This window comes from Spermophilus citellus, assembly GCF_964194105.1.
Source record: "Spermophilus citellus genome assembly, chromosome: 1".
NCBI classification, from domain to species: Eukaryota; Metazoa; Chordata; class Mammalia; order Rodentia; family Sciuridae; genus Spermophilus; species Spermophilus citellus.
The window spans coordinates 242,753,263-242,780,947 of NC_138182.1; positions in this window are offsets into that span (position 1 = coordinate 242,753,263).

A 27,685-nucleotide genomic window follows, 5' to 3' on the forward strand; every position below is an offset into this window, starting at 1 on the left:
TGTCGCTCTAGTATGCCAATTTTAGATCTTTGAAGAAAATACCAGACAGTGGGATAGCTGGGTCATATAGTAGTTCCATCCCTAATGTTTTGGGGAATCTCCATACTGCTTTCCAGAGTGGTTATACTAGTCTGCACTCCTACCAGCAGTGTACAAGGGTATCTTTTCCCCCACAACCTTGCCACCATTTTTTATTGTCTGTTGTTGTTTGCCATGGTTGTTACAATTGTTTATTTTGCCCCATTCTGTAAGGTGCTGGGAACCTACAGGAACACTAAAAGTTCACAGGTGAGAGACTCTGCTGCTGAACTAAACACTCCCTGACTATACTCCAACTCAAGGAAGTGAGGAGACAAAAGCCCCAAACCAACAACAAATACCTTTTAGACATTCAGTCAGACCCTATGCTTTGGAAGAACTCCCCCAGACACAAGCACAACACCAAAACACAAAGATATTTTTCTTTTTAGTCTCATTAGAAAGTTTTTTATTAAGTGTGGTAATTGATCAAATGCATAAAATTAAAGGAAGAGGAGGAATGAACCAAAGGGCCCCCCATTGCAGTCTGCACGCAGCTCAGCTCTTAGCAGGGGTGTGCTGGATGGCTCGAGAGGAGAAAAGAGGGACATAGTCAACTGGTTTTCTCAAACTGAGAAAAGCACATGATCTACTCTACATGTCTGGCCATTAATTTTCCCCAAGTAGCTGCACACCCTCCCTTCCTTTGTGTGTGTTCCAATGGTATCATTTGGGAAGATGCTTAGGACTACTTGAAAATACACATTTTTTTAAAGGAGGCATAAGGGAAATTCACCCCTCCCATCTCTCTAGGAGCTTGACTTGGACTGTGGTTTCTATCCTGAGTTCAGATAGTCCCAGTGACCAGTAGGCATCCTGGGCCTGAACCAGTCCACCCCATACAGCAGAGCTGTGCTACAGCTCAGCTCAAAAGTCAGAGCTGGTCCCCAGTGAGCACTCTCCTTTAGCTTCTGGGCCACCAGCTTCTGATCTCTGGTAACAGATTACAGGGATCCTAGGCAGGAAGCAGGACAGACTTTGGTCATAGTTTGATTTATAGTTTTTAAATATTTAAACATTTGTACCTCCAGTTGTTTTCTTGCCCTGGGTATATGAATGTAATAATTCTTCCTGCTGTATTAAGTTCATCGTTAAAGGGATGTTAGTGAGCCAGAAGGCAGAATGTAGCCGCCTTCCTCCAAGCTCACAGAGACACAGACCGGGCCATGGACATAAAGAAGAACTGAGCAGGGAGGACACTAAACATCTTCCAAGTAAATTAAGGTACCTTCAGGCTTAGAAATATAAAATATAGTTTTATATAATTTATCTGGTAAAATACAGTTTCTGTGCAAATCAATGTCACGAATTCTATCCTAAGGTAAGAGAAAACAGATTCGGAGCTTCAACCACATCCTCTATGGCAAAGGAAATTGGAACTACATTAACAGAAAGATTGTCCATAAAACTCTTTAAATTCAATCCTCTCTCATGTCACAGTCGTCATCTCAAAAAGGATGTGGTGGCCTGGGTGGTTTCAGTATTTCAGGATGAGTATGTCTGATAAGGCCCTGGGATGGCAGCAGCCAGCCTCCTTAGGGAGTCTCATCTACTGCTGTCTCAAATCCTTGCCAATTTCTATGCCATGAGATCCATCATTAGACAGGAGGCTGACCACCCATGATTCATTGTCTCAAACAATCATCTCCAGCATTTCTAATATGAGTCCCATTTCAGAAACACGGCTGCACTGATGTAATAAAATGTCTAAAGAATACCCTTTGAAGGGACAGCCAATCAAGGATAGCAAAGCTGATCAGAAAGAACCATGTCAATAGGAAAAGTCCCAAATGCTCAGCTGAGAAAATGAATAAACACATTTGACAAAGGGGAGTGGGGAGGGAAACCACGGGGGAGACACCCTAAACAGCCTGCGTGCAGATTGTTCCCATCTGCCTGGCAGCTGCAGGCAGGGGACAGTACAGGCTCTGAGTCCTTCCCCAATCACACTGGAGACCCGGGACACAGCTTTCTCTCCTTCTCTTTCTCCTCTTCCCCTTTGCTCCATATGTCAATCCCTTCTTCTCATTCTTTCTCATTCCCTGCTTTATTCTCAAACCTACCATGTGAATATGTTGACATCTCTGCTATAGTCAAATGTCTAAGTGATGCACATGACATATCGCAGAATAGGAATACATCACAGAAACAAAGAAATAAAGAGAAAGTCAAAGTCCAGAGCTTTAAAAAAAAAGTCAATCTCTGCATACAGAAACTGGTTTTAGAACAATCAATGCACAACATTCCACACATCCCCCTCAAACCCCTCAGGCCCTTCTGAAAGGTCAGGGAGAACACAGGCAAGGTAATATAAAGCTGCTTCCTCTCCTGAACAATGTAATCTTTGTAAATTTAATATTAGATGTTCTGAAGAGCTTGGCAAAACCCTGTGTCTCCCAATTCTCAACTTGAAGAGTGCAATAAAGTTCCTGTGTGCAGCCTCCCTTTTTAATTCAAAGATGTTTCTTTTAAAATGAAAAGGATGGTGTCTGTCATCTAAGCTCCTTTTCAGCAGCCAGTGGTCAGGGGGACTGCAGGGGGTCACTGGCTACCAGCCACCTCACTTTCCTTGGGCCTTGACTTTCTCTTCTGAGGTTTCCCTGAGGCTACAAGGCCTTCCCATCCCTGCAAAGCTGCTACATCTACTACCTTGGGCTGTAATGAAAAATTTCAGGTCTTTTCTTAACAATGTGTATTACCCTGTCTAGACCTAAGCTTGAAAATAGAAGCCAATCGTCTGTCTGGCTCCATCCCCACTCCAGAGCCCTTCTGGTTCTGATTCAGGTTCTGGTTCCAGTTCCTGTTCTGGTAGATCTACTGCCTGATGCCTCACTGAGAGCAATCTTGGGAAACAGTGGGTAGAGAGGGTGAACAGTTTCATGTGCAGAAAAAAACACAAGCTTCGAAGTAGAACCAGCCTGAATTCAGGTCCTGACTCTACCCCTCTCTAACTTTGGAAATAATCCTTCTGCATCTGGAAATGGGAATAGCAATACCTACTTCAGAGCACAGGTACATGAGAAATACATTATATAATATATTTATTGACAAAATAATTGAATGGCAAAAGAAAAAGAAAATGTCTAGTGATGTCCTGAAGAGATTTCACTAGTTTTAAAGAAATAATATATTAAGAAAATTGGGCATCAAAAGTATTTGCTGCAAAAACTGAGGTTGTGGCTCAGTGGTAGAGTGCTCGCCTAGCACATGTGAGGCCCTGGGTTCGATCCTCAACACCACATAAAAATAAATAAAATAAATTTTATATAAAAATTTATATTAAAAATTTTAAATAAATAAAATTTTTAGTTGTCCAACTACAACTAAAAATTAAGTATTTAAAAAAAAACTATTTGCTGCTCTCGTTTCAGAGAAGGGTATCTGCTGTGAAGTAGAGACTTTGGGTGCTACACAGACCTGAGTAGCACCTAGGTAGACTGGAACAGGACAACTGAGTTTAACATTACCTTTCAAAATTCCTTTATCAAAATTAAAATGGATCTTATGGTTGATGGACTTCTATAGAATACAATAGTTTGTTTGTTTGTTTTTTACTCTGCCCAAAAATATTGGCCCAAAATCAATGACATTTTATAATCAAGAAAATACAATAATTAAGTTTCTGGCTTATATAGCAGGTGCCTGGTAAGGGACTACTGACTCAGTCCCTATGTCAAGTTCACTGTCAACTTTTGTTCCTTCTATGCAATTCCACAAACATTGATTAGTACCTCTTCTAACCTAGGTGCCATAAGATTCCCCAAAGTAAGTAAAATACTTCTTTCTCTGAAAGAGGTCACTGGTCAGGGGGACGAAGCAGGAACTGAGATGACTGGGAAGTCAAGCTGAATGTGCAAAGTCCCTGAAGAAAGGGAAAAGGGCAACAGTTGTTCTGATAACTGAGACAAGGTACTAGGTAGAAGGGCTCCATGAGAGGTGGCATTCAAGAGGAACACTGAGGCCAGGCACAATTTTGATAGGCAGATTTGGGAGCAAGGAGGACACACTAACACATCGTGGTCTGATTTTACCTCCTGCCCTCACACTGGCACCCTCTGACAGACAATAATGAGCAAGGGCTCCTGTGTTTTACTAGATTCTAATGCATCTGCACCTCAGAACCTTCAACTCACTGGTTCTCTTATCATGCACAGATCAGAAGTCAGAATACAATCCACACGTCAAAATACCCAGCACATCCCAGACTGAATGGGATCATTCAGCTCCTCCTATCTGTTCTCTTCTTCCTTCCTCCACCTCTCCCTTCCAACATGTCCCATTCTTTTACTAAACTTGTCCTCTCAAAGAGGAATGGTGCTTAAGAAAATGACAACATAAACTTTGGAGTCAGAAACATTCAAGTTAGAACCCAGATCTGTCACCTACCAGCTATGCAATATTAAACACCATGCTTAACCTCCTGAGCACCCAGTTCCTCATTCATAAAATGTGTTTTATAACTCTACTTTACAGGGCTGGAGTGCTAAAGGGTCAGAATGAAATATAACAGCACATCTGAGAATACTCAGAATGTGCAGTCTCATACAAGTCACCGTGTTATCAGCACCTTCCCTCCTCTCTAGGATGCCTGTCCACCTGCTCCTCATCCATCATTAGCTTTACTACAACTTGCCCAGGACCCCCAAGAAAATTTACCATGACCAGGAAAAAAAATGGATAGTTTTCTCCATTGGGACTCACTCTAACCATAGTATTTACTGTCGATTTCAGGATTTTGCAGAATAATTTTACTTCTCTCACTATGAGAACATTTTGTCTTTAAGCAGTTTGATTAAGCTCTATCTCTGTTTATATTTGTATAATCGCTGGTGTGTTTATTTTTCCTATTTATTTATTCTCTGAAATGAATCTAGTTTAAGTGACTGTCACATGCTCAGAGAGGGCTGGGATCAGCCCAGTTGGACTTTGTTTGCACAGTGCTTGGGCCAGCGCAATAAAAAGGAAAGCACTCAGTCAATACCACCAACTGTTGGTGACTTATAGGGAATGCTAATTTAATAGTCTCCTAAAGTTTTCATTCTTCATAATAATCTCTATTACTGGCAGATCTTCATGACATAGGTCAGCTCTGTCATCCCCATCATTAAGCCAGGAAACTGAGCCTCAAGAAGTCGTAAGACTCATCCAGAACTGCACAATCTGACCTTAGGAGTTGAAGTTTCTGCTGCTGCCACAAAGAGTAAAGTGAAGGGCAGCACAGAGACACAGAGAAATGCCAGAGCTGGTTCTAATTTGGCTCTACGTCTTAAAATCTTTATGAACGTGGACAAGCAGGTCAACGTCTCCACACCTCTGTTTTATAATATTTTAAATAATATATTGATACTTATGCTCAGTAGGGGCATGATTAAGATATAACAAACAAATGCTTCTAGAAGAATTCCTTCCAAATAGTATACTCTCTAGGAGAACAAATATGAGTTTTCTTTCTTGCTTGACCTTGTGAGAAATCTGAAAAATTAAGGTCATGCCTTTTGGGAGGACAGAGGTCAAAATTTAAAGATGGTCTTATATGGAAGGCCCTGGTAGCTCATAACCAGGACAGAAGCTGCATCCTTACAAAAATATGAAGTTGTAAACCATAGCCAAAATAGTGGTCCTTGTCCCAGGCTTTGACCACTGCTCATAATTTTCGCCTGAAATCACTTTATTTTCTCTCTTCTTTCCCTCGTCAGTATTAGCCATGGAGAGACCCAAGATGCTTGCAAAAAAACGGTAAGGACAATACTTCTCAATAGGAAAAATCTAAATATTTGTCCCATGTCAGTGCATCCCACCCCCAAATTTGATGCTGTGAAATTTGTGAGTGCCAGACCAACATTGGTCAGGTTGGGGAAAGAGCCCACAAATCCACGTTTGCCATTCACCTATCACTATAATAAAGACCACCTGATATAGTGAACTCAGGGTCTAAAGGGACAATGCTTACAAGTACAGGACACCAATGTTTTAACAGTTTGCATGCCTCAAGTCTCTACAGTTTAATTTGCAGGAAACTGCCATCTACAATTTAATTTGACAGGGAACTACCAAATGCAGAGTTACTGTGGCTGTCCCATGCCTGAGACCAGGAGCCATCAGTATGCCACAACCCAGTTCCTTCAGTAGAAGCCTATCATTTCTTACCTTTCTCCGCCAGTAACTAATAATGAGAAAAGGAGCCTTCAGAGGTAACCATTATATGAAAAGCATCAAAGCTCAAATCAAATACATCAAGCCCTGTGCCCTCGGTTTATGCTCCAGTGCTGGTTTTCTCTGGCAGAGCTAGGGAAATCAATGAACAAAAAGGAATTTCTAAGGCTCAGGATTGGATGTCAGGAATGTGTATTGCCTTTTGCACTGTGCTACAGGTCTTGTGCCTGCCTTCTCTGAAAACAGCAAAATAGAATTTTCAGCTAATCATAGGGGAAAGACTATCGAGTTCAAATCACAGAATGAAAGGTCTTTTGGCGATATACTTTAAAGAACTCCCAACTCCAATTCAAAGTTTGCTTAGTTTGACCAGGGACAGGGGTTAGAAGTTGTCACTTCACCCATTGTATCCTATGTGGATTCCAAAGAAAATAACGCAATTACATTCAGTACAATGGCAAATATTTTTCGGTCTGGTCTCCTCTGAAAAAATAAATAACACAGTATCACAATAGGAGTGAGTGTTTCTAGAGATGGTGATTATTTTGGACCCATGGTCTGAAGTCTTTACATTCCACAGGAAGGCTCCCTTAGACTGTGAAATCTTTTAATTTGGTGTGACAGAACCATGTACAGGGAAACTCTCAAGAAACATTATCTGGCTTCTTGGCTCACTTCAAATATGTAGATCATTTGTTCCTTTTGTATCGTTCTCCTCATTCCTTCAGCGATTCTCTCCTAACTGCCTCCAAATCCATCCAGCATTTCACCAGAATCTCTCCCATGGCCTGTCCAGAAAAGAACTGTTTTAGCTGGGGTGCCTCAGATAGGTAACATCCCTGAGCTCTAACCATTCTCCCCGGTAATGTTCACAGACTGAACAGAACTTAGATTCCTTCCCCTTAGTTGCAAGCCCAGTCTTGGGAAAATGGATGCCTTCAAATGGCCCCCTCCTACGCCAGCTCACTGCCACCACCCAACCTCAAAGCCTCTTCATCTCTCACCTACTCTCTTGAAGTAGCCTTGCATTTGGAATTCCCAGACCACATTTCTCCCTGTCCAATATATCCTCCACCCATTTGTGATTAAACTTGTTACATTCATCCTATTATTTGCCGCAGTCTTGGCTGGGCACAAGATCACGAGCCACCACAGCCCACAAGGCTTTCTTTTCCAATTCTTTTCCAATACTTTCTGAATCTCACGAGAACTCAACGGGAACTCAAGGGAACTCAAGGAACGGGCATGCCTGAGGCAGCAGGATACACCCTATTCCCCCCCCCCCTTCAGGGTACACCTTAAACCTGGAACTTCCCTAAACCCAAGGACGGGATACTCCCTAAAACCTGATCAGCTCTAAACCCGGATCCGCCCTGGTCCTTGAGCAAGGTCACCTTACTAAAGCATACATGCAATGTCCCAGCGAATGTCCTCTAAGCAACATGGGGTACGCTGGCAAGGAAATTTCGATGCATCAATCCTACTTGGCAATGGCCCTCAGCAATTATTGAGCTGCAGAGAACCCAGTCCGTCCTGAGCTGAAGCACAGATTCCTGAGCACCCATGCAAAGGCCCACATGACCTGACCCCAATCTACCCTCTGACCCTGCCTCCCCTGGCCTCCTAAGACCATAAACAGGCAGCATGGATTATTCACAGATTCTTGATGATACCCTGTACTTCCTCACCCCCATGCTTTGATGACGGTAATTTGCCCCAGGACCCATATCAAATCATGCTAAGTCAAATAGACCTAGGAATCACCCTAAGAAAAACTGTATTTCTTGATTTCACATTCTGGCCTATTCTTTCCTTTAAAATCTTCCTGGTAAATTATTACTCCTGCATGGGTGGTTATTTATTTGCCTTTGGCAACTCTGCTTTCTGCTCTGATTTTGACCTGTCATCTTGAATCTAATAAGCTGTTATGAGTTGGACTGTTTTTCCCCCAAAAAAAGGTATGTTGAAGTTCCAACCCCTGGTACATTGGAATGTGATCTTATTTGGAAATAGAGTTTTTTACAGAGATAATCAATTTAAAATGCATTCATTAAGATGGACCCAAATCCAATCTGACTTCCAGCCTTATAAAAAGTCAATATTGGACATAGAAGCAGATACATAAAGAAAGAAAACTATATGAAGATACAAAGGGAAAAGACAGCGATGTACCTAGAGTGATATATCTGCAAACAAAAGAAGGCCATGGAATGCCAGAAAACACCAGAAACTAGAAGGTGAAAGGAAGGATCCTCCCCTAGAGCCACCTGAGAGCTTGGCACTGCTAGTACCTTGATTTCATACTTTCAGCCTCTAGAACTGTGATAATGCATTTCTGCTGTTTTAAACCACCTGGTTTTGGCCACAGGAAACTAATACCAGGTCTTTTCAGTTCTTAGCCTTCTGATTGCCCACTGCCTCTTCTTTGTTTCTCCTATTGTTCTTTCCTTTAGTCTCTTTTGGTAGCTCTCTTCACACCAGCAACAGCTACCTGCTAGCTTTATATTCCTCACAGTAGCTTTGCTATAACTTTTATGGATAGATAGATACATACATACATACATACACAAAGTATTTATACTATTTATAGTATATAAATACTATAATTTACCATATATATGGACATACATATGGTAAAGTGTACTATATATATATTATATATATATATATATATATATAATATGTATATAGAGACATATTAAAATCAATTCCAAAAGATGTCCTTGATTTTTTTATAGGAAACACATGAGTTGCCACCTTTATGTCTTTACATCTTAAAATCAGATATTTATCTCTTAACTCAGAGAACTCTAGCCCTCCTTTAGTGGGAAAGTCACCCTACATTCTAAATCATCTCTCAAGAGAGGGGGCAGCCCATAACTTGTACCTGTATCTTGAATGTGACCAATCAGGAGGATTTTCTGTAAGACCGGTAATTTTGAGACCTCTGGCTTTTTCTAAGTCATCCTTGCTTAGGGTCATCTACTTTTTCCAGGCAGGAGTAATGGATCCTGGGATCATTCAAATATAAACCAAGTGTTCCAAGTTTTCTTTATTTGCTTAACAGACATGTACTAAATGCCCAATATGCACCAAGCACGGGAGAGGACAAGTTGACAAACAGACACAACTGCTGCTGCAAGTGAGGTTGCTGGTGATGAGTGGGATGGACAGAAATGTACAATACCATAAAGGCTGCAGGGGAGTCTAGTGCAGCAGTATCTGGTCCAAGACTGGGCCCCCCGGGTGGAGCACAACATTCAGGTCCCAACATCCGGGCATGTGTGGTAGAGGGAATAATGCCCCCTCAAAGATGGTCATGTCCTCAAACCACAAACCTGCGAAGGTTTCCTCACATGACAAAAGAGACTTTGAAGATGTGATTAAGTCCCAGGAACCTGAGCTGGGAAGATTATCCTGGGTTATCTGGGTGGACCCAAAGTCATCACAAGGGTCCGCATAAGGCAAACTGGAAGGCAAAGAGCCAGAGTCAGAAGCTGCTGCAGTGATGGAAGCAGTCGGGGAGAAGGACGTGCGGAGACACCACACTCCTGGCTTTGCCAAAGGAAAAAGGGGCCACAAGGCTTGGAAGGCAGAAAACCTCAAGAAGGCAAGGAAATGGAAGCTCCTTAGGTCCTCCAGAGGAACACAGCCCTACTGATCTAATTTGGACTCTGACCTCCAGAACTAGAAGACAATAAATTCATGTTGTTTTAAGTCACCACGTTTGTTACAGGAGCCTTAGGAAACTGATACCCATGGGGAGGAGGGGATGTGCTGACGGACCGTACACTCTTTCAATCTGCACCACTGAGGACCAGTTCTAGCCCGTGGGCCTAAGTACTAGAGAATCTCTAGGAGTTCTTCAACTTCCCAAGGCTCTGAGGAGTGGGATACGGTACCCTGTGACAAGTACCTACCAGCCAGCATACATTCCAACCACTGCTGCACCCCACTGGAGCCCAGGGCCTGGCCTAATCACTGCTTACAACAAAGAGCTGTAATTCGTGGGTTCTCTATCATGGGGCAGGTATGCTGCTAGACCCACCACCATTTATACCAGGCCTAATTTCCCCACTCCACAGGGCAAGTGCTAATATTCCCATCTTAAAGAAAATGGGGCATTAAAGAGAAGCCACATAGACATGAGGCCTGGTTTATGGGACTTTAAATTCCATTCTTTTCATCCTCTACCATTAATGTTTCTGAGGTACCTAAAATGATGTTTCTTTGTGTTTGTGTCATTCTAGTTCCAGGTCTCACTGTCACATGTAGCAGGTGACAAACAACTCAATTTCACTAACTTCTGCTCCCACTTGAATAGCAGAAGACCTCCAGCCTCCTGTCGGAGGCTCCCGGCTACTTTGGTGAGACCTAGGGTGCATTTCCTGAAACTCACAAGGAGCCTCACTGTCTTCCCTCAAAGCCCATCACTCCCACTCCTGGAAGGCCCCAGCAGGAAGGTGACTCAGTCTAATGCAGAGGCTCCTGGGATGTCCTCTAACAGCAGGGTACCAACCCTCCCCAGAAGAATGTGGCTGCCATAGTCTCCCCAGAGTCACATGTTGAAACAAATTAACAAAGTGGTGGTATTAGGAAGGAAGCCTATGGAGGTGATTGGGCCTTTGGGAGTGGAATCAGGAACCTCATGACAGAAGCCCCCTAGAGCTTCCTGGCCAGTTCCACTGTGAGCACATTGTGAGCCCTCACCAGATGCTGAATCTACCAGCAACTTAATCCTGGGCTTCCCAGTTTGGAAGAACAGGAAGAATCAATGTCTATTGTTTATAAGCCTCCTAGCTTATGGTATTCTGTGATAGAAGATCAAGTCAGCAGCCTCCCCAGCAGCCCTCACCAAGCAGATGCAAGGCTAAGATCTGTACAGAGATGTGAAGAGGCCCAGAGCAACTTCTGGGTCTGACCAGATCCCTTTCCAAAACAAGCCCCTCAACACCAGCCGGCAGCCCTCTCTCCACAAAATGCTTGTCACACACAGTCCACACCCCTCCCCTCTCTGCCTTCCTCTTCACAGACCCCCACCTTCCCATACCCACCAACTGACAAGGCAAGTCATAAGATACCCTAAGACATGTGGATTATATGAATCCCGGGTCAGAGCACACCAGGACAGGCCACACAGCCATACAGTGTGTGCAACTGACAGGCCTTTCACATCCACTGCCACACCTGGTCTTCACAGTGTTTCTTCCAGGGGATGATATCACCCCAATCACTGTAGATGAAAAACAGACTGGAAACTTTAAGTGGTTAGCCAAGAGCAGTGGCACACGCCTGTAATCCCTGCGACTTGGGAGGCTGCAACAGGAGTACCATAAATTTCAAAGCCAGCCTCAGCAACTTTGTGAGGCCCTGACAACATAGCAAGACCCTGTCTCAAAATTTAAAAATAAATAAATAAAAAGGGATGGGGATGCTGGGCACGGTGGTGCAGTGGCTCAGGAGGCTGAGCTAGGAGGATCACAAGTTCAAAGCCAGCCTCAGCAACAGTGAGGTGCTAAGCAACTCAGTGAGAGCCTTTCTCTAAAGAAAACACAGAATAGGGATAGGGAAGTGGCTCAGCAGTTGAGTGCCCCTGAGTTCAATCCCTGGTACCCCCTGACAAAAAAAAAGGACAGGAGTGGGGGGCTATGGATGTGACTCAATGGGTAAGCACCCCAGAACCAAAAAAAAAAAAGTTAAGTGATTTATTCAGGGTTGCTAATAAATGGAGGAGCTAGGAACAGGATCTGGCCTTTACTCCTATTTCAGAGATAGTTCTAACCACCCATCCATAAAGAGGGAAAGGGCCCCTGAGAAGGAAAACTTCAAGGAAACCTGGAGAAATACAGCTGCTTGTGGGCCTCAACAGACCAATGGAGGCAGAGAGACAGCAAGAAAGTGTCTTTGGGGAGCATAGCTGGAACTCAGCCCTTGCCTCCTGCAGATACCCCGCTAGGCCAGTCGGCACACAGGCATTAAGGAGAGGAGGCAGAAGAGCCAGCCCAGGAAAACCCACCGTGCGCAGAACATGGGGAGAAAGTTTCACCCCCTGTACAGGAGACCAGCCTTGGTTGAGGTCATCTACCTTTTCCAAAGTATAAACTATAAAAGCCAGAAAGGCTTGAAACCCAACTGAGAAAAAAAAAACTTACAAAAGAAAAAGAAAACTGGAGAGAGACAAAAAAACAATAAAGATTGAGAATGAGGGTTTTATAAGTTAAAAAAAAAAATTGGCTCTCCATTCAGGTTAAAGGTTTGTTTTCCATGTTCACTAAAATAGAAAATGGCAAAGATAAATACATAAAGAATAAAGGGCTTTATCTGGAGTCCACAAGCTTCTCCAAATTAAACTCAGTGCAGAGAGGTATAAAGGGCCTTTTATATAAACTCAAACGTTCTCCAAGAAAATTATTTCCCAAGCAAGCAGGGCTGTGGGCTGGTCGGCGCTCTCTGCTTCTGCAGTCCCAGGGACGAGACTGAGATCTTTAAGTGTTGGATGGAGGAAGGGAAGGAAAATGGCTTCTTCGCTTTGGGGTGGGGGCAAGAGTTGAGGGCAGCTTGGTCTCTTTTATCATAACTTCTCCGGAAAGGCCCAGAGTGCATGAACACGACATTCTGAAGCAGAGACTGAATTTGAACTTCAGGATAAAATGTGCACTTTGAGAGAAGAGTAGGCATTTTCCGTGGCACACCTAGTGAGATTACCACTGAGTGTGCTGACACTCCCAAAACCCCACACCCTCACCTCTCTTCTGGGCCCAGTGGCTTCCTCAAGCAAGGGGACTCTATGGATGCTCCATGAGTGTTGCTCACTGCCCAGCGCCCAGTGCTTGAAGAGTTTGTGGCAGACTGTACATGCTCAATAAATAAATACTGAAGGACTGAGTAAATAAGGATATCAGCAAACTCACCCCAAGCACCATAGTAACCCCCCCCCATTTCTGAATAATCCAAGTACCAGGAAGTACCAATTTAGAATCCTAGTCATATATAGTTGACAGAAAATTTAAAATTTGACTGAGAAAGATCAATAGAGTAGAGGAAAGGGAACAGGGAGAGGAAGGAAGGGAAAGGGGAAATTCTGGGGACTGATTGGTGCAAATTCTATTTCATGTTTGCATAATCACGTCCAAATGATCCCCAATATTACATATAACTATAATGCATGAGCAAAAATATTTTTTAATTTAATTCATGATATGCAGTCTGCCTGAAATTCTCTGAGGCTACCAACGAAACCTGGAAGCACCAGATTTTGGCCACTGCTGGTTCACACTGCCCTGCCAGTATCTCCACTGTCCTGGGACTGATATATGATTTTTAACATAACAACACTCATAGAATATGCTTCCATCAAAGCACTCCATATATAGCTGATTGTAGATACTTCTAGAAAATCTGAAAGAGACTGACAACCTCTTAAGCTTATCTCCCAACTATTTCCACACAGAAAGTCTGCTTTGTTCATCATAGACTTTGCATGGATTCCCAAACATACCAGGTACCTTTCTGCACACACCAGGAATATTTTTGCCCAAGCCACTACCCCTACCAAGAATGACCTTATTTCCTCTTTAGTTGTCCAAGTCATATTGATTCATCAAAATTGTGAAAGCTTGTAAGACTTGAAGTCATGGTCTAGCTGAATGTTCTTAGGGAAGTCACTTAGTTGTGCTGAGTATCTGTTTCCTAGATTGTAAAATTGGAATAGCAAAAATAGCAATGATAATATATTACAAGATCATTGTGAGAATTAAGTGAAGCCCCGGGCATTCCAACTCCACTGTGTGGCACTTAGCAGAACACTCAGATAATTCATCTCATCCTCCTCCTTTGAGCCTCTGCTTCTTCATCTATAAAATGAAGGTCCTGATAATGTCCTCCTGGAAGGATTCTCATGGTGATGAGCTGAGATAAAACAGATGCAATCACTTTGAGAATGGTATCATTTTGGTGGTTTCTTCTAGCCTGGCTCACAGGAGCCAAGCAGAAGGTCAACACTCAGTGCTCAACAAGAGCTGTCTTCTTGGCCCTGCACGGAGAACTGCCTGGACCCCTCACAGAACCCAGCATAGACCATCTTAAGGTTTTTTGGTTGCTGTTATATTGGTTTATTCTGACTCTCTTAGTATTTGCTATCTTAACAAAATTAATACAAAATATTTATTTTAAAAAATAAAAGATGAAAGGATTAAGCATAATCCTCCAAACGGAATAAGTTAAAAAGAAAACTGCAGTGTTAAGAAAACTTTAAAGTTTAAAATGCTGCAGCAGAATTTAATCAACCTTTAAAAGAGGAGAAATGAAGAGTGCAGAAAATTAAATTGTATGGAGGATAAACATGAAAATTTCACCCATAAACACAGGAAAATATTGAAAGGGAAAATTATTTGTACAGATGACAAAATTGGCCCAGTATATGCAAGGTAATCAGAATAAGTGATGAAAGTGATATTCTAAAAATACTATTAAAAGAAGAAAATTTTCTAGGAACTGAGAAAGGGTTACCTTAACCAACAAAGTTATGGTAGTAGTTAGTGACATGTCAGGCTAGGTCATTAAAATGCCAGATGCTTCTGCCTTGTTCTGTTAGGATGCTCTCTGGAACCCAGCCACCATGACTTGAGAAAGTCAGGCAGCCACATGGAGAGGCCACGTGTAAGTGTCTTGGCTGACAGCTCTAACGTTCCAGCCACAGACTGCATTAAATGCCAGACATGTGAGTGAGCAAGGCTTCAAATGATCCCAGCCCCCAGCCATCCAGTCACCTCTAACCTTCAAGTGTCCCCAAGTGACATTCTGTGGAGCAAGATGAGCTATCCTTGCCAAGCCCTGACCAAATTGCAAGTTTATAACCAAACTAAATGTTGTTGTTGTTTTTTTAAGCCACTATGTTTGGGGTTTTATTATGCAACAATAGATAACTTAAGAACCAACCCAAAACTTCACAACTAAAAAGAGGTAGCACATTTTAAGAAGTGGCTTTTGCAGTGACTTGTGATTCTGCCTCAGAGACATGGGTAACATGGCAGAAGCAGAGGAGCCGGCAAAGGAGTCAGCTTTACATCCTTCCTTTATGTCATTATGGAGGAGGCTGCCCTGGGATGTTCTGTATCCTGAGAATACTAAATTCCCAGAGTATCTTTCCAAAACACTCCCTGTGTTGTTATCTAAGAGATTCCTTAGTAATCACCTGGGGTTGGAATATCTGTTTGATGAGTGTTCTATACACACACACACACACACACACACACACACACACACCACTGCTGTTATTAATGTGACCAATAAGAACATTTTTTAATGTTTAGAGCTCAACTTGGACAGAGTTCTTCTCCAAAAGAAAAGATCCAGGATCCACTTAGATGGGGTAAATACAGGGTTTTTTTGTTTTTGTTTTTGTTTTTGTTTTTTTTTTTTGCAATATTTTTAAACCAGTTTAGGACTGTAGCAAATTACAATTCCCAAAAGTTTGGGGGGGAGTGGAAACCAATGCCTAGCACCTGAAGACCTGAATTCTCTGGGCAATGCCCTACTCCTTTTGGTTCCCAAAGACCTTCTGCAGGTTACTTGCTATCAGCCGACTCCCCACCTAGCTGGGGCCATCCTGACCTGCAGAACCGGGAGCAGCCATCTGGTTGCAGGCAAAAAACACTGCTAGGTGACTCCCTCACCAGTCACAGAGGGACTGACTCATCTCCAACTTACTACCTCTGAAAAACTAAGAACATCAGTTTTAAGTCACACAATACTGGCCACATGGAAGGACTCAGAGCATGGGGGTAGCTATGCCAGGGAAAAAGGAAGCCCCTGGACCTTTGAAAATAAAGGGGTTTACAATGGAAAACATAACATAGGAATGATTAGCATTTGAGGAGATTGAAATGCTAACTACCCTGATTTGCTCATTATGCTTTGTATATTTATATTGAATTATCATATTATACTACATAAACTTGTGCCAAAATTATGTGTAAAACACAAAGGCTTAATATGCAGTGACCAATAAATACATAGAGTCCCTGACTTAACAATGGTTCAACTTAGTATTTTTCAACTTTGCAATAGTGTGAAAATATGCATTTAGTAGATATTAAATTTTGAATGTTGATCTTTTCCAAGTCTAGTGTGGCCCTAGAGTTTAGACTCTTAACCATCATGTCACACTGCTCACAAGACCTTGGGAAGAAAGGTTTGGGAAAACCCGCAACTTTCCATTTGCAGTAGAAAGAGGAATGAAAATCAAGTCAGAAATCAGCAGTAGCACAGAACAGCTGTGCGATATGGGAGGAGATACTTAAGTTTCTTCACTTCAGTTTTTTTTTTTTAATATATTATCTAGGAAGAACTATACTAACTCACAAGATAAATGTGGGAATAAAATAAGTGCATGGGGTAAAAGAGAAGAATACATTAGTTGGAAATTGCACTCCACTGCTTCATAACAGAAGCTAAATTTTTTTAAAATGTTGCCACAAGATGCCCATTCATTTAGTTCACACATTTTTAAACTCCCAGAGGTAGGTAGTCCCAGGAAGCTCTAGTTCTATGGTGTCATTAGTGACCCAGATACTTATCTTTCTCTATACTCCTTAGCACATGGCTCCATCCTCAAGGTTGTCTTATGATACAAATGGCTGCTACAACTCCAGCCATCAGGTCTACCTTCCAAGAGAAGTAGAATGAAGAAGTTTAGGATTTTTTTTAAAAGCTTGCATTAGCTGACTGTTCTCCCTTTTAAAACTTTCCCAGACTTTCTACCAAACAACTGCCTACAGTTTTTTAAAATTTTTTTTTAACTGTAGGTGGACATGACACCTTAATTTTATTTTATTTATTTTTATGTGATGCTGAGGATTCAACTCAGTGCCTCACACATTCCAGGCCAGTGGTCTACCACTGAGCTACAGCTACAGCTCTCTGCCTACATTGTATTGGTTATCAAGTCACATGACAATATTGTACAGTAAAGAAAGTTGGGAAACATGATCTTGTTACTGAGCATGCTTTCATCTAAATGAAATCAGGATCCGGTACTAAAAGAAAAGAAGAATGGATATTGGTTAGGCAATCAGCAGTCTGGCCACAGAAGGAAATTATATTGTATTGTTCATCAACTCTGGCCAGATACCTCACATAAATTTTATCACTTCATCCTAATAGTAATCTAGAAAGATTTAAAAGTTATAATTACATTTATAGATAAAGAAATGGGATCAAAGAGAACAAGCAAAACATATGAGGAAACAGATGTAAGCCCTATGTGACTTCAGAACTTGAACTCCATCCACAACACCATTCAACCTCCAAAGTTTCTCTAAGGAAAAGATTTTGTCAAGTTTCAGCACCTTTAAAACTGTTGCATTCATACTTAAAATTGTCTCTGTTACTTTCCTAGAGAAAGTGAGGAGCTAACTTCAGTTATTTTGCTTTATGCAAAAATGAAACTGCCTATCATTTCGGTTGGTAGAGGAGGAACAGTTACTGAGCATCCATACATAAATGTCGTGGTTACTGATGTGTTTGTGTTTGGAAAGCATTTCCTGGCCTCTCTCTCCAACCATCAGGATAAACAGGCAACAAAGGTCATTTCTGCAGAAAGCACACAGTCACTCTGAGCCACATTTATCCCTCAAGTCCCAGTCTCCTTTCCCGCAGCCACAGAGTGTTTACGTTAGAAAATATGATCATTAGGTTTTCTCTCCCCCAATTCATTCTGAAAAGAGATATGGCAGAGGACATAGAACCACATCCAAATTCTACAGTTCCATTTGCATCTGGGTCCATTCCAGAAATCCGAGTGTTGGAAGAATGAGAAGGTTCAAAGCAAGGAAGGAAACAGAAAAGTTTGATCGGCTGTAAACAAGCTCTTCAACACCCTTTGCTCAGTCTCCAGAGACACCTTCCTGAAATTCACTTCCTTGCTCTAACTAGAAGACAATTCTGATTTGCACAAACTGGAAATAAATTCTTGTCATTGCACTCTCTTCCTACAGTGTGACCTTGAGGACATGTAGGCACACTCCTGAAAGAGCCGGCTTTGTGGGGCCCACCATGCTGCAGCTACAGAGACCGTTGGCAGGCTCCCACCACACTGTGACTTCCATGGCCTTTCGAGTGTTCCAGAATACTTCCTTACTCCTCTGCCTGCAACATTTCTTTTGGAAGAACAAGTCTTTTTTACTTCACTTCAGAGATTCCACATATTACTATTGGTATTCTTACCTGAGAGCTGATTTTAGTAGGAAGGAGAGAATGGGGACAACACAAAGGTGGACAAAGACGGTCTGACAGCCAGAAGGTGAACGATCTCACAAGGTTTTCTTTTGGCAAGTTTTTAATACCTTTAACATAGCTTCCCTGAAAAAAAAAAAGTGTTCTGATGGCTTAAGGAAGAGGGAAAAAAGGGACAGGTATTTTCAAAGGACTGCAGGAAAGTAGTGGGGGTAAAGGAGAGAAAAGAGATGAGAGACAGCAGGCACCTGACACTTCAGAAATTTTCTAGGGCTGGGGTTGTGGCTCAGGGGCAGAGCGCTTGCCTCACACATGTGAGGCACTGGGTTTGATCCTCCACACCATATGAAAATAAATAAACAATATAAAGATATTGTGTCAATGTATAACTAAAAGAATACTTTTTTAAAAAAGGAGAAGAGATTTTCTGGAGGCAAGAGAGAGACAGAGGATGCCTTGGTGGTCTCCATCTGCCTGCAGCACAACATCCCCTAGAATTGGCCCTGAATCAGTTTTTAGAGAGGTTGAATTTAAACCAGGAGATTTCATGGTGCAATTTTCCTAGATTTTATGCTAGGAGGCAATAAGACTGGAGGGAAAATTAAACATAAGGAAATACAGAAAGGAGTCATTTCTGGTCTGTAATGTGGAGAAAATAGAGGAGTTACTCTCCTTCCTCCTACACTGGAGGCCTCGTCAGTGGGGTTTGTAAGGCTCTCTACACCAGCGAGAGCCAGCTCTGAAAGATGACATGATATCAGGGTGAAAGGAACCTCCGAATAGTGTTTTCAAGACCTTTCATACATTTCAGAGCTGCTCCTAGGCCTAGGTACGAGGGGTAATTAGGATACTCAGTTGTGACCTTGGCCATTTTTGATAGGGCAAGGAATCTGCATGGCCAGAGTGAGCTCACAGTCCCCTGCTAGCCCACTCTCTTGGAACTGAGGACCCTGGAGTTTCTTCCCAAGCATCCCAAGCTGCCTTGCAGGCCCATATGGGCTTTTCTCCAGATCTTTCTTCATAAGACTATACTGCCTGATGGTATGTGCCACTTAAGCCCAACGGGTAGTTTTTGAAAGAAGAGTGGCCATAACTTGGATGTGGCCACACAAGGCAGCTCTTGATGCCGATCAGACTTCATTCCTGGAAGGGAAATATACGAGTCAGCTCTGGAGACCCATTCTTCCTCACTACACCATTGCAATATGAATGCTACACAGATTTTGAGGAGTACACATTTAAAACTGTCTTATTAATTGAGATATGCTTATCAAGATGGAAAGATAGAACATATTTTATATAACACCTAGAGCCTGACTTATAACTTGCAATATATGCTTGGCCTGGCCCTGCATGGTGGAGGCTGAGTCCACATGGTTTTATTTGAAGTTCCTTCACTCATGTAGGAGAAGAGTGCTAGACCCAAGGCAGGACAGGGGAATTCTGTCTAGGCTCTGTCACCAACTTTAGTGCCCTGGGCTCAGACATGTGAACTCTTGGACTTCAGAGTCCTCTTAAGCCTAATGGGCTAGAAGTTGCATTAAGTTTCAACATTCAATGAACAAGGGACTTAAGGGCTCCATTCACCAATGAGAGATGGAGCAGACAAGGGTTTTGCCAACATGACTGCTAGAATTAGAGCGGAAGGAATTTCAATATCCTGCTTTGACACTGTACCTTTTCTATTGACAGAACTGCTTTCACAGAGGCCTGACTAATAAGAAAATCTTCCACAGACCTACAGCTTTGGAAATTCTCATACTCCAGGACCCACATGATCACATTTTTCTATGATTAGGACAAAGTTTCTCAGATAGGTGTTGTTTACATTACAGAAATGGTTCCAAAATCAATAAGAAGTGTTAATGCCTTATCTCTCCCCAAAGTAGAAAAACAATAAAGAATGTTGTAAGCCATGCCTGGGAGGCTGAGAAGTGCACACAGTCATTTCTAATGCAAAATGACCACAATCCTGGAGACAGCATTTATCTAACCTCATTTTAGAAAGCAGTTCCTCTAGCCAGAGGAATCATCCCAGAAGAAAACTATAAAGTGACTCTGCTTCCCTTGCCTCCTGCTTCTACCCCAAGTTAGGAAAGGGCATTAGGAAGCCTAGCATCATTAAAATATATGTTAATCTATGATTTCCATGGAAGAACAAACTTTTTTTTCAATTTTTTATTTTTAGAAATACATGACATTAGGGTGTATTTTAACATGGAGTATAATGTTCCAGTTTTGTGGTTGTACATGATGTGGAGTTACACTGATCATGTACTCATATATGAACATAAGAAAGTTATGTCCAATTCATTCTATTGACTTTCCTAATCCCATTCCCCCTCCCTTCCCTTCATTCTTCTTTGTCTAATGTACTGAGCTTCTATCCCACCCCCACCATTGTGTGTTAGCATATCAAAGAGAACATTTGCCCTTTGTTTTGGGAGGACTAACTTATTTCACTTAGTATATAGCCTCTAGTTCCATCCATTTACCTGTCAATGCCATAATTTTGTTCTCCTTTAAGTCTGAGTGATATTCCATTGTGTATATGTATCACATTTTCTTTATCCATTCATCCATTGAAAGATACCGAGTTTGGTTCCATAGCTTAGCTATTGTGAATTAAGCTGCTATAAACACTGAGGTGGCTGCATCACCATACTATGCTGATTTTAAGTCTTTTGGGTATAAGCCGAAGAGTGGGATAACTGGGTCAAATGGTGATGTCATTCCAAGTTTGGGAGAACAAACCTGATTCTACTAGAGTTATATCATAATCCTCTCATTTTTAAATTAGAACAAACACAAAGAACAATAGAGAGACGTAAATCATATCAAATGAAAGTGAAAAGTAACTACAGAAGTTAGGTGGCAACTACATGGAAGGATGCACAGTAATCAGTAGAATCTAAAGAAAATTGTGATAGGAGTGGTCTCACCTAGGACCATGGGAAAACAAATATGGAATGTGGAAGATGATGTTTAATGCCATGTATTGGGGGAAGAAAAAGGAGGAACCCAAAATAATACAAAACATTGACCTAGAGTGACTAAAGAAATGATGTCAACAAAAATAAATAATTCTGAGAGAAATCTGGAAGAATCTAAATTTAGATATAAGATGAAGGTGTTGACAAGGGCATCCAAGTGGAGCTGCTCAGGAGGCATTTGGATATTTGAGGCTGAAGCTGAGCAAAAAGAACATCGAGCTGTGGATTTGGGTGTCATTCCAAATGGAGGTCACAGATGAAGCCACAGAAGCAAGTGTATGCTAAGAGGAAGAAATCAGGAGAGCTATGAGAACAGCAGGTTGAGCCCACGGTCATGGGATGGAAGAGCAAAATGGATCCATCAGACCTCTAAAGAAAATGGTGTGAGGAGAGCTGGAAAGAGAACCAGCGCAGGACAGTGAAAGAAAGTTTCAAGAACAAGAGGTCACTCAAGTTCTTTCAAGAAGAATGATGCCTGGGAACACAGGGGGATCTTAATATCAGCAATGACCTTTATAGAAACCAATCTAGAGGGAAGGTCAGGGTTAATGTCAGGTTAACAAGTTAAGGATAAGAGCAGAAGATTCAGAAATAGCAAGTGCACAGTACTCTTTTGAGAAGTTTGGCACCAAAGGGATGATAGCCAAGGGATCAGCAGCAAGAGACACATGAGCATGATTTGAAGGAGAAGGGAAAACCAACCAAGTATCCAGGATACTGGCAACGGCAGGTCACTGAGGCCCACACTTACTCCAGGATTGCCAGAAGGAATAGGTTACCCCACAGCCACTGGGAGAGTGCCAAGAGGTCTCGTGGTACTCCCCTTCTGCTTCCCTGCTATCAGAGCTGATTAGACCTCAGTGTCGGGAATGTGCCTGGATTTTCTCAGAGAAAGGAGCAGTAGAAACACAAGCCCTTCCGATAAGCAGCCCAAGCACAAGAAACAAAAGTTGGCCAGAGCCATCCCAAAGGTAAGGGTTGATCTTTATGGGAAATGACTCAAAGGTCCCCATGGACCTCCTGAAATAGAGGTTTCACGACCTGAATACAATAGGCAATCAGCATGAATTTGAGACACAGGAAACCTGATTATGAACATACCTCTGCCATTCTTTTTATGTGAACCAGGTCAAGCTCTTCAACCTCTGAGCTGCCATTCTCATCATTGAGAAAAGAAAGAAAATCTCCTTGACCTTTCATACCTTCATGACCTTGGGAGATGAAGACCCTTTGTCAGTTACAGAGGTCTCTACAAATGTATATTTCAGAATCTTTGGTTATTCCGTTAAGACAAATAAAATTGTGTTATTAATGGCCTCAGAAACTTTAAACCAAAGTTTTAAGCCTTCTGTATCATGACAGTGTGGTGTTAAATTTGCAATAAAGTCTGCTGCCTGAAACACCGGGCTGGTGGGGGGACAGTTACACAGCAAGCTGAAGATAGTGACACAAGCAGTTTTAGGTAACATGTTTTTTTAAATACTTCTTTCAAAGTCTTACTTTCAGTGACATCAGAGAAAGAAAGAAAATCTGGGGTCCTTCCTATTAATCAGGAGACTTTAAAATTTTTAAAGTTTTGTTTCAGACTACTTGACAAAAAGATTTTTCATTTCATGTTTTATGTGAGTAGAGAATTGACTAACAAGGGACTAACTCAATCAAGCTGTTGTATTTTATGCATTCATCTGAATTTCCTGACTGAATTATAGCTTCTTAATTCAGGGTTTTTTTTTTCCATTTACGTTTTGTTGCTATAAAATATATTTCCATTAAAAAAAAAATCTGGTTTCAGCTGGGGTTGTGGCTCAGCAGCAGAGCGCTCACCTAGCATGCACGAGGCCCTGGGTTCAATCCTCAACACCACATAAAAATAAATAAACAAAAAAAGGTATTGTGTCTAACCAAAAAATAAATATTAAAAAAACCTGGTTTCTTTATGGGACATTTGTTGGCCTAAAATATAAAATTGGTAAATTTTTTAAGTTCAAAAAATTGGTAGTTTTTGTTCCTACAGAGAGAGAGAGAGAGAGAGAAATTAGCAGGAGTTATGATTAAATATCTAGATATGAAGATGAAAACAATTGATTCCAAAAATTTTAAATGGAGAATAGTTAAGATTGAAAATAAAGAATTTTCTTTAAGGAAATGAACTCAGCATACAACAGAGAAATCTGCATATGCATACTTTTGTGTATCATGATGCCAAGGTAGGGAATCAGCCTAGATGACCATTAATGAGTGAATGGATAAAGAAAATGAGGATACCTGACCTAATCAGGCAAGGAACTCAAAGCAGCATTCTCTGTCTCTCTGTCTGTGTTTCTCTCTCTCTCTCCCTTTCTCCCTCCTCTTCCTGTACTCTAAGATATCATCTTACTCCAGTCAGAATGGCAGCTATTATGAAGATAAACAACAATTGTGTTGACGAGGATGTGGAAGAAAGGTACACTCACACGTTGCTGGTGGGACTGCAAATTGGTGCAGCCAATACGGAAAGCAGTATGGAGATTCCTTGGAAAACTGGGAATGGAACCACCATTTGACCCAGCTATCCCTCTCCTCAGACTATACCCAAAGGACTTAAAAACAGCATGCTACAGGGAAACAGCCACGTCAATGTTTATAGCAGCACAATTCACAACAGCTAAACTGTGGAACCAACCTAGATGCCCTTTGGTAGAGGAATGGATTTAAAAAATGTGGCATATATACACAATGGAATATTACTCAGCAATAAAAGAGAATAAAATCATGGCATTAAAGGTAAATGGATGGAGTTGGAGAAAATAATGCCGAATGTTTTCTCTAATATAAGGTGACTGACTCATAATGGGGTAGGAAAGGGGAGCATGGGAGGAACAGATGAAACTCTAGATAGGGCAGAAGGGTTGGGGGGAGTGAGGGGGGCAGGGAGTTAGTAATGATGGTAGAATGTGATGGGCATCATTATCCAAAGTACTTGTATGAAGACATGAATTGGTGAGAACATACTTTATATACAAACAGAGATATGAAAAATTGTGGTATATATGTGTAATAAGGATTGTAATGCATTCCAATGTTATGTGTTTAAAAAATAAAATCAATTTAAAAAAATTAAAATGCATATGTGTGAGAGAAAAATGGTCAGACAGTTTGAGGAAGAATTGAAGTCAAATAAAAGGTTGTATTCTTGAGTACATACATACACACACACACACACACACACACACACAACTTATCAGTTTTAAAAAATGGAATCATGTCATTTGCAGAAAAATGGATGGAATGTTATTTTACATTAAGTAAAATAAGCCAGACTGAGAGAGACAGATAGTCTATATGTTTTATCTCATGTGGAAACTAAACAAAAAAATTTTTTTCAGTGACATGAAAATAGTAGGGGGACTATAAGGAAAGGAGAAAGGGACCAGGGGAAGGGAGTAAGAGAAGGTTGTAGGGAGGATGGATATGATCAAAGTACATTATATGCATGTATGAAATGGTCACAATGAAACCCTTTATTTTGTAACATTAACATATGCTAACAATTATAAGAAAAAAAGCTGAATTTTATTCAAGTATAAGAAAGACCTTATTTAAAATGGAATTCCAGTAATATTTTGGTCCTATTAAGACCAAATTAATGTCTCAGAGTCAGGAACATAATAGGTTTCCAATAACCATATGCTAAATAAGAACATTTTTATTAGTGCACATTAATTTTACAGAATAATGGGTTTCATTGTGGCATATTTATTATACATGAATATAATATATTTTGATCATTTCCACCCCACAGTACCCCCCTTGCCCTCCTCATCCCTCTACCCTGATCCTCTTATTCTCTCATAGTCTCCCTGATAAGAACATTTCTGCTATAAGGAGCTGAGACCACATGTGCAGGGTGGTTTCCTGAGTGGAATGACAGCCACACAAGGTAGAGTGAATTTCCTGGACACACAGTTGTGTTTGGACACCTCACTGGGAAAAAGTGAGGTTAAATAAAAGGCTGTACTCTTAACTTTTTATCCTCGTTTGCTTGAAGCTCTGCCTAACGACAAAACATTTCTAAACAACGTATCAAGTCCCTTCCCTTCTGGAATTCTATAAAATATCCAAAACAGAAGATGAAATAAATTAAAGGAAGTGCAGAAATTGAGCCAGAGGATATTCTTCTTCCATAGATGAAGCTTGGCTTCAGAAACCTACCTTTTGAAATGACTTGGAATGATTTGAACAAATAGAAAATATGGTGCCTTGGGGCTAGGGGTATAATTCAGTTGGCAGAGTGCTTGCTCACAGGCACAAGGCCCTGGGTTCAATTCCCAGCACCACACACATACACACACAAAAAGGAAGAAGAAGGAGGAGGAGGAGGAGAGGAGGAGGAGGAGAAGAAAATATGGTGCCTTCAAAGTTCAAAATTTACAAACATTATCATGCTTAATATAAGCCCCTTTTGCTTCACTGGAGAAAGAAAAATTTGTAAATTATCTGGATTTGACCTTGTTCCCTATGATATATCTCAGTTAACATTTAAGTGCATTTATTGAGTCTCTACTATGTGCTAACTGCTTTTATACTGCCTTCAAAATAATGCTGCAGAATTCAAAAAAGTAAGTAATATCTAGGTATTAATTGGCAGAATCTACATATATATCCAAATATACTTGGTTCAGCATTCATTTTAAGTACTTCTTTGTTAATATGTCTCCTTCTATATTACAAGAAAAATCCCAAGACAATGTGTGCTCTCACTTCTGCTCCTCCATGTGAAAGGAGAACATTGTATGTCAAATAGAACCCTCAACTTTTAACTAGGCACATGACTACCTAGGAAAAAAGATTTCCCAACTCCCCCTCAAGGGACTACGGAATCACCCTCTCTGTGAGCCATACTGTGATCTCCATAACCAATATGATGGAGCCTTAGACACACAAAGAACTATAGACACCTCCTCAACCCACCAAGAGTGGCTTTCAACAATGCTATAGATCAATCCCCCCAAAAGGGGCCATTGCCTCTAAATCAGATACTTTTCTCCTCAAAGAGAGTTTGTTTACTTCCGACTGCATGGATACCCAATATTTTCACTGGGATCATTAATAGAATGACCTCACAATTCTGTTTGCTGTGTCTGGTTTTATTTACTGCTTAATCTTCCACCTTTGTCCATATGCCCAGAGGCCTCTGCAATAGGAGGTTTTTATAAGTCTAATAAATAATTATATGCAATATTTACTGCAGTCCATTCTTGTTACATCAGGTCCCATTAAAATGAAAAGAAAAAAAATACTAATTCTTTTCCCAGAGCAACTATTATATGTTATAAAGTATCTCCATTTTGGGCAAAATAGGCAAATGGATTTGGACTATTTTAAGACCCTTTCCCTCAATTCAAATAATCAGTCTCTCTGATGTGACAACTCTTTGAAGATTTCTTTAAAAGTTGTTAGTAATGAGTGCCTCTCCCAATATGAGTCTGAACCCAGGCTAGTGATATTGAAATGCCAAAGGAAAATCCTTTATACTAGAGGCCATCATCTTTCTAATTATAATTGGGAAATCACATTGGAACATTTGCCTTTGAGACTTGTCTTCATAAAGTGAAGCCCCACATTTGCCCCTAGATCAGCCTCTATATAAAAGTTAATTTCTATTTTATTCAAAATATACATCCTGTTCTTCCTCTTTTGTCCATTTTCATAATAACAGAAATTGATTAAGAAAGTGTGAAAAATAATTTTTGTCTAATAATGTTTTAAGTGGTGCTTTCTGGTATACACAGCATTTCATAAATTCTACTTATTTAATTTTTATATTATTCTTGCTAAGACTTCATAAGATAAATATCATTATAGTGATTTCCCACAGAAGGAAACTGAGACTCAAAGAATCCTAATTCTGTGCCCAATATTGCACACCAGTGTAAAGAGTCAAATCCAGTTATTGATAATTAACAACTGTCTCCTAATATATTCTCTTTCTTCCTTTGGTTAATACTAGAAGCCCCAACTAGACATTTCCCAGCTCCCTTTATACCATCAAGTTTTATCCGAGGATATTCCAGAGAAAGACATATATATAGCATCTAGGCAGGGCCTGTGGGAAGTGGAAGGCCCTCCTCCATCCCATTCTTATTACTACTAGAATGTAGTCATGATGGCAGGAGCAGGGGAAGCCATCTTTTACCACAAGGTGACCATGAAGGTCATCCAGAGTAGAGCAACAAGGTAGAAGAAGC